The following is an 8,229-nucleotide window of genomic DNA, read 5'->3' as shown; positions in this document are numbered from 1 at the left end:
CGTTTAGGTAAACGCGCGAGATCCGCGCGATAATGGGGGTGCGTGGAGCTCTTCGGACCGCGAGGACGAATGACCCACATGCGTCCGTAAATGAGAAAATTAGTGAATAGGTGAAAGAAGAAGCGCGAGGGAGAATTGGAGCAAACTCTGCAAGCCAAGTAAGAAGGGGAGGGGGGGAGGAAGGGGCGATGCCTGTGACGACAGCATCTCTATGAACCTGAACGACTGCCCTGAGCGACTACTATTGGACAGACGACTAGGGCTGGCCTTCTGCCAGAAAGTAGAGATGGTAACTGCCCCTACAGTATTCAGTAGATGGCCTGGTAGTTTCCAATACTTTGGGACTCAGAGCGAAATGTTTCGCTGTCAGTCGAAATAGAGCGCTCTTGCTGCTTGCCGCTTACGTCGTATGCTCTTGAGCGCGTGTACACACATATATACATAAGTCTGTAAAATACGAAATATTTATACATGCATATTACGACCGTGGCGGCGTGTGTACATGTGCAGGTCTCAATCCGGTCGCGTTGTCCATCTGACACGTATCATAAACGTGATTGATGCTGTCTCTACGACGAGAAGGCGGTTTATTTCGCTTCACACCTGACATCGATCCTCGTCGAGTTGCACGCTGATAAGGACAGAAGAGCAGGGAGAAGACAAAAAGACTACGGAGTTCTCAACGAAAATCTCGCCAATCGAAATGCCGAGAGGGATGCCGACAGGGATGGCGATCGTCATACGTTAGGTAAATTCTGCACAGCTTGTCGTTGAATCGCGCGAGGCTCAAATCGGCTCGACGAGACGCGAACGCTCCGGCTCCTCCAGCCGGCTCTCCAGGAGGTGACATTTTGTGTCTGACTCGATCTCGAGGTCGCGCCTCTTCGTCGAAGAGAAATCGCGAGAAAGCCCAGCCGAATCGTCGTTTTGAGTCTCGCGTAGGTCGTTTTTTATTTATCGTTTCAATCTCTCTTCTCATTTTATCTGTTATCGCAATCGCGGCGAGATTGTCCTCAAAAACTGTCTTCGATCAGCTGCTAGGTCGATTGGACGTCCTCATGATCGGCTCTCCTCAATGAAGAGTCGCGATTGCGTGATTCAGAGAGCCCGACAACAAATTTCTGCAACGTGAGACTGGCGAACGCGTGTTCGTCGCGAATTTCGCGGATTTCCAATTTCTCAGTCGGTGAGATATTTTGCGGGACGAGAAAGAGGGAGAGAGTACAGAGGGACTGGGGAAACGGGAGGGTCGGGGAGGGGAGGGACAGCATTCTTCGCATATTTGTGGTCGTTGATAAATACGAGGATAATACGTGTTAGCAGCCTATTGAGATTCTGTTTTCGAGACTTGAGTTCTGTGTTTGTAACGCGAAGCGCGGTTTTGAATTTCTTTCGTCGGCTCGAAACTTCCTTGAAACGCCGCAGTTTTGGTCCCACGGGCCTTGAGACCGTTCTCTGTTGCTCGTCGTGCGATAACAACGAAGAACAATTCGATTTGGGAACGAGTGAACTTCGCTCGAACGATCACCCGGTGAATCGTCCGTTCTGATAACGCCTGATTTTGTGGCGGACATTCCCAAGGTAAATTCTCGTCAGCTGCGAAGCTGAAGCACGCGGGGACGCGAGGTCTCACGAAGAAAATTGTTTTATAAACTCCCGGCGATTTATTTGCGACTCATGAACGTCCGGACGCGTCGTTGTTTACGTGACGAATCGCCCGGCTATTTGCAACCACGGTATTTGAAAGTGAGCTTCGCCAGTCGCGCTTTTCGCGTCCTCCTCCCGTCATCTGCTTACCTGCAGTTTTCCTCGGTGAAGAAAGCTGGGATGAGAAATGAAAGTCGAACGAAGGTGTCTAATCGAAGACAGAGGAAGACGCGCGCGATTCCCATTATCGCGTTTTTCCACCAGACTTTCTGCCGCAATGAACCAACCTGGAGAGAAGAGGGTGAGAATTCACCCTCGAGACTCACCCTCCTTCGCCACTCGACTATCTTTTCTCGTTCTCTTACGCACTTGTTCTGAATTCCTCCATCTCGCATGGTATTTTCCGACACAGAAGGAGGAAGAGAGAAGAGCAAGTGTTACACTGAAAGTACTGCTAGTACCAGAGATATTCGTCGAAATAAATATGAGGATTTTCGGATTCTGTTTTCGCGCGTCGTTGTTCGCAGTTTCGAATTTTCTCTCTCGGCTCGAAACTCTCCGCGAAGCGTGGTGATTCCAAACCTTTGCCCTTAAAGTCGCTCGTTATTAATTAATTAATTAATTATTTCTGTTTATCAATTAACTTATGAGAACACGAAGCACTTTGGTACACGTGTAGCAGTACAGGAGCAGGTTACGCAAATGAGACGAGAAATCGATCTCGCAACTCGCAAATTCTATAAACTGAATTGAAAATAATAAGTTTGAATCTGAATGAGAAGGAAAGGCACGCATTAAAAGGCGTGTAATTAATTAATGAATTATCGCGAATAATTAGCGCTGAAGAGAAATCATGACGCGAGCTTTGACAGCTTCTGTTTCCTTCAGTTATCTTTTTCTGAAGAAAAATCTCGCTTCTTTCGCGCACGAATCAGCTGATCAATTCTCTTCGTCGCGCAATACGAATTCGCGTGCAAAATCCTCTGACTCTCGCCATAGCGCGAATATGAAAAGCCTGATGCTTACACGTGGCTGAACATTGTTATCGTTTTGATATTTGAGGCTTTTACGGTGTCCATGAATATCAGATTTACTTTCATTTTAGCCGTGTGATTTCTTCTTTGTCGGATTTCGACGTTTCGCGAACATTTCAGTCCGTTTCATTAGGGAGAAACGACCTGATGATGAAGTATACTCGATATCTAGACATCAGGTCGTTTCTCCCTAATGAAAGGGACAGAAATGTTCGCGAAATGTCAGAATCAAACAAAGAAGAATCCACGCGGCTCAAACATGGAAAGCAAATCTAATAATTATTATCGTTATCGTAATCGGCAAGGATACCTTGTATTTTGCCAGCGAGAAGCGAAAATCTCGCGTGCGCAATTAAAATCCCCATTTTTGCGCGAATTCGTTGCATCGATTGACGACTCGCAGCCTCCGCGCCGTTTCGCTCCGAAATCGCCATGTAATATTGAGAAATCGCACCGAGAGAAATTATTTGATAGGAAATTAACAAACAGATATTTCTGATCAAAATACCGATGAATTTTTGTATCCGATCAGAAAACATCCGATGAGAAATATCGGTTCATAATTTTTTTATTGATTAGGATGTCATTATGATCCGATTAAATTTAATCAGATATCCTGATTGGATACAAAAATTCATCGGTATTTTGATCAGAAATATCCGTTTGTTGGTGCTTTATCAGATGATTTCTCTATGCTCTGATTTGGTATCAGCGATATTTCGCATCGCGCGAGCTCTCGTCCAGTTCATTCATGAACTCATTTATGAATTTATTCGCTCTTTCGTTCACACGTCTCACCCGTTTTATTCCACGTGACGCACACGCGTCTGCCGGTCGAAATTTCCACTTGTGTATCTTCCCATTTACCGTACAATTTTTTCTAGTTATTGTCACGATCCCGGCGCGTGTCTCACTCGGAATTTCGAAATACTACGACGACGACGAGTCGTCACTTGAGCTTTATCGTTTCAATGACAATTCGCGAAGTTAGCGAAGTTTCAAAGGAGCGCGGAAGCGATCACCGATGAAATGTTATCGCGGCGAACGAATTGTCTCGAATATCTGACACCATCTGGGCAACTTTTTCGACTGCTCGCGTGAGAAAATATGTCGCGATCGAACGATTGTTTGAGGGTCGTTGAAGAAAATCTCCTCGTTACATCACAGAGGACAGGTTGGTGTTTGTATCTCGTTTAAGATACGTCGATTGCGAAGAAAACTAATGACCAAAAAAAACTTGCGCCTCAGACGTCAGGCGCGTGTCATTCAAAATGGCACTGCTAATGAGACAAAGATAATCGTGACGATAAAAAGAAACGAGAAGAAAGAAAGTGACGGAAACTGAGAATCTCGTCGACGCTCTTCGTCGCAGTTTTGTGAATTTTGCGTTAGACGCGAGCTTGTTAAGCGCTCGATAAACGGCTCGTTACAATCGACATTCTTCAGACCAAAGTGTAAACAAATGGAACATCGTCGGATAGATCTCGTAGTTCATTTATCATGGTTGTTCATTCCATAACGCGTTCGTCATTCGCGCGAATTATTGTCGCACGATGTCCGGGCGAAATTGTTATTCGCAGACACGCGCTTTCACACAAGCAGAAATGCGATTCGTGCTCGACAGACAGACAGACAGGGAGACAGATATATTTGTCGGGTGATCTTGTTTGCGTAATTCTACGACATAGAATTTACTCCGCTCTTCTTGTCACTTTGAAGACGCTGAATGATTACCCGCGTACAAAGAGGATTAGACCGCCGAGACGTTTGCCGTTTAAACAAACGCGAATTCAAATGTTTGCGTAGATGATTGCGAATTGTCCATCTCTCGTGGGACTCTTGAATGATTTTCATGTATTTATCGGGATTCGTCGAAGCGACTGTTCGGTTATCACATCGTTTGTCTCGACACATAACATGTAAGGCCGATTCTACATTAGTTGCAAATCGCAAGATAATAAGAAAATTTACCAATCACAGTCAATCATTCCTCTTACGATTAAAGAATTGACTGTGATTGCTTAATTTTCATGCGACCTTGAGACTTGCTAATGTAGAATGACTCTTATAAACAGACAGCAACGGATAATTCTTTTCGTACACATACGTGTGAAAAAGAGAGCGAGAAGGATTATTCTATAATAATTATATTATATTTACACATACTGAGAGAAATTATTCGGCAAAAATTAATGTACGGATATTTCTGATCAAAAATCGATTATACACCGATATTAAAATTATGAACCGATACTTCTTATCGGATGTTTCTGATCGGATACAAAAATTCATCTGTATTTTGATCGGAAATATGCGCTTGTTAATTTCTTATCGAATAATTTCTCTCAATGTAATCAATGTAGTGGATAATAAATAAAAAATAACATATATGTAGTGTTTGGTCGGGAGTTTTATTCGAAAATTCACTCTCGCTTCAAGGGTCTCGAAGCTTCGCCGGTTTAATCCAAAATACATGGAAGGTTTTTGAAAAGGATTATCGATTACAAAGGTCAGCTTCAAGGACAGGTAAAAATTCCAAGCCGTTTCATTTCTCTGTCGTGGTATTTCTTTATTATAGGATTTAGCGCAGTTTCTCAATTTGTTCGTCACTAGTGGAATATCGAGCTACCGAACTTTTAGACTCACGCAGCTCCTGTCGGCAGCTCTCCGCGACGAGAAAAGCGAGCATGGTCTCGTCGAAGGGCGGCAATTCGCGCGACAGTTGCAACCCTTCCTCGGCCGGCCGAAAGAGACAAACTCGTTTTATTGCGCGTGATCGCCATGATGGAATAATCTCTGTTAGTGCGTGATGGCGCATCTCCCAGAGTGAAAGAAGCCACAATTTCGGAAAAATATTCTGATCTAGGATAAGTCAATCGTTCTCATTGGCGTTTCTGTGGCACCTAGTATCTGTCGTAGTACGATATTATTTTTTCAGGCGCAAGCCAAAATGGTATTATTAGTCGTCTGGGGCGCTCGATATTCTCTGAGGGTTGAATGGGCTCTGTTTGAGAACCAATCGCGATAAGGTTTCTTAACCTGGTATAACGGAACAGAAATTTGATAAGTTGAATTTCCTTATGCATTAAACAAAAAGACAATGATGATGCGTTAAGACAAACCGCGCTGAGTAAGAAATAATTCTAGGGAAAAAGGAAAAAAGTAAGAGGTAGAAAGTAAGAATAAGAATGTAATAAGAAATAAGATAAGAAAAGAGAATAAAACAGAGAGAGAGAGAGAGAGAAAGAGAGAATAGAAAAATTAAATAATTTATCTTTCCTTTCGCTCCTTTTTTCTGATATCCATATAAAAATTTGCGACAAATTAATGATTTCGTCTTGGTCTAGTATAAAGTGATATTGCATCACATGAATGAGAAAAATTGATATAATAAAACGAGAACGAGAAAAATTGATATAATAAAACGAGAAGTTGCACGAAATTTTAAGTTGTTACTTTTCGCCCTATTTAGAAATAGCAGAAGTGACCGTGAAGAAGTTATTTTTCGTTCTATTTTACTTAAAAATAAAAAAGTGTAGTAAATTCTTACAAGAGCTAACACGAAGTTTGCCGTTCTTTTGAAAAAATAGAAAGTTCAGTTTCGAAAAGGATATCAGCTGCCTTTTGCTCTATTTTTGCTGACCACATTGACCTGTCGAAGGGGTACGATACGTGAGACGCATCTAATGTGGGACATCCTGCATTAACAGTTGCTCGAGTTTTTCAAGGCCAGCTTATTGTTAAACCTTGAATCGACTTTGTTTTGCATTGCGAACAGTTGCTACGTGTTGTGCAAGTGACAGTCAACACGGATCTCGCAACCCTTCGAGAAAATTGAGTTCGTCGAATCGTGCAGAGCAGCTCGCATCTCGCATTGATCAGATTTTGTTGCTAAAAGCAAATGCAGAAAAAATTGTCCGTTTTCTATCAAATTCTCATTCGCCATTTGAAGAAATCCCGAATTGACGATCACTTTAGGTGATGAAAATTATTGATCCTTCGAAATTGTATGACTTATTTTATTTTACATTTTCATTCAATTCTATTATTTCATACATTTTTTATTTAGTTTTATTTTACTTTTGCACCGACTTGATACGGAATATCGGGATTTTCAATTTCGCCCAAGCACAAATACATTGTTAGAAAACTTTGTATTAAATTTAATAACTGGGACGTGAAGTTTTTTACATAACTTTGTTATGAAAAGTAATAGTAAAATTAATATTATATTTTTAATAACACATAGTTGCACAACTTTTGCGATAACAAAAACTTTTGGATAACTCCGTTGAAATCTCAATAAAAACCACGATACTTTGCAAGCTAAATCTTTCAGACTACGTGACTAAAACAGTCTCGTATTTATGATATATTTAGAAAAATTATTCTAACATATCATAACATGTTATAATGTTTCATAATTTAATATGAAATTTAATAAGAAAACATGAAATATAAGATAGAAAATATTAGATTTCATAAGAAATCTGAAATATTATAACTAACTTGTAACTAATAATCCTAATGTTACGAAAATCTTCACTATTATGAATTTTAATATCAAATTCTTAAATTTATCTCGGGTCTTTTACTTACAAAAATGCTATTATTTTTAAGAACTTTTCTGACAGTATATTATCCGAACGAAGAGATATTTCTTCAATGTTAAATATCAATGTTAAATGTTCAATGTCGAAAAATACTATTTGTAAGAAAATACTATAAAGAGATCGTGTTCTCTATACCAGACCATAAATTTGTAAGGTATTGTAAGAAAACAGAGCATGCGACCTTTTTACCATTTTTTTTTGTTTGCCCCAATTACCTTTATCTTATTTCCTTCAACCATTACTGCTGTTTTATGGTTCTTTTGGTGACATATGCACTAATTTTAAACCTATAGCACATTATCATCGCCAAAGGTGTCTTTTAAAATAAGATATTCTAGAAAATTCTTCCCTGAAAAATTTTTTCGTAAGAAAAGAAATAGAAAAAGGAAAATAAACCTGGAAAAAAACTAGAACAAAACTTCAAGCTCGAAGAGATCGTTGTCGTTACGAATAAAATCTAAAAAAAATATAATGTATAAAATCTCAAACATTTCTCGTTCAGGGCTTTCGCGCTGGTCTAATAAATCTCTTTTGACATTGTTTTTCAAAAATAGCGGCAAGATAGACAGAGGCCCGGCTGGCACCAAAGAATTCTGCACATTGAAACAACAGCAGCAGTAGCAGACGAACCGTTGTCGAGGAACGAAAGTACCCCACTCCATCTTCAACCACGCCCGTTTGGGGTGGATAGGATCGTGGTGAGTAATCGCTCAACCCCTCGTCGATTCGACCCCCTGAATCTCTCTATCTCCCTTTTATTCTACCTCTGGATTTTTCTACGAGTCTCCCCGCGTACATCGCGTACTTCATCCTTCTCATTCTTCGAACTCTCCCTACGCCAGCAACGAGGCAAAATGTCGCTGTGACTTCGATAGTAGTGATCAACACCAACACCAAGCTTTCGAAACAGAAATATGTTCGTAAAATTCTTTCTC

The 8,229-nt window shown here is 40.8% G+C and overlaps 1 protein-coding gene across 1 annotated transcript in view; it reads left to right on the top strand.

The window, feature by feature from the left end:
- Positions 1-334: 334 nt before the first annotated feature.
- The window catches only part of LOC116849520, a 32,890-nt gene continuing 24,995 nt past the window's right edge, over positions 335-8,229 (top strand). The window contains exons 1-2 of the mRNA XM_032826735.1: positions 335-748; positions 7,849-7,992. The gene's annotated coding sequence lies outside the window, so the exon portion shown is untranslated. The remainder of the gene's footprint in view (positions 749-7,848; positions 7,993-8,229) is intronic.

Source organism: Odontomachus brunneus, unplaced genomic scaffold (genome assembly GCF_010583005.1).
Source record: "Odontomachus brunneus isolate Ranch 3 - 2012 unplaced genomic scaffold, Obru_v1 Obru_scaffold_118, whole genome shotgun sequence".
NCBI classification, from domain to species: Eukaryota; Metazoa; Arthropoda; class Insecta; order Hymenoptera; family Formicidae; genus Odontomachus; species Odontomachus brunneus.
Note: the sequence above shows the minus strand (reverse complement) of the source record. Positions and strands in the feature narration are given on the sequence as shown.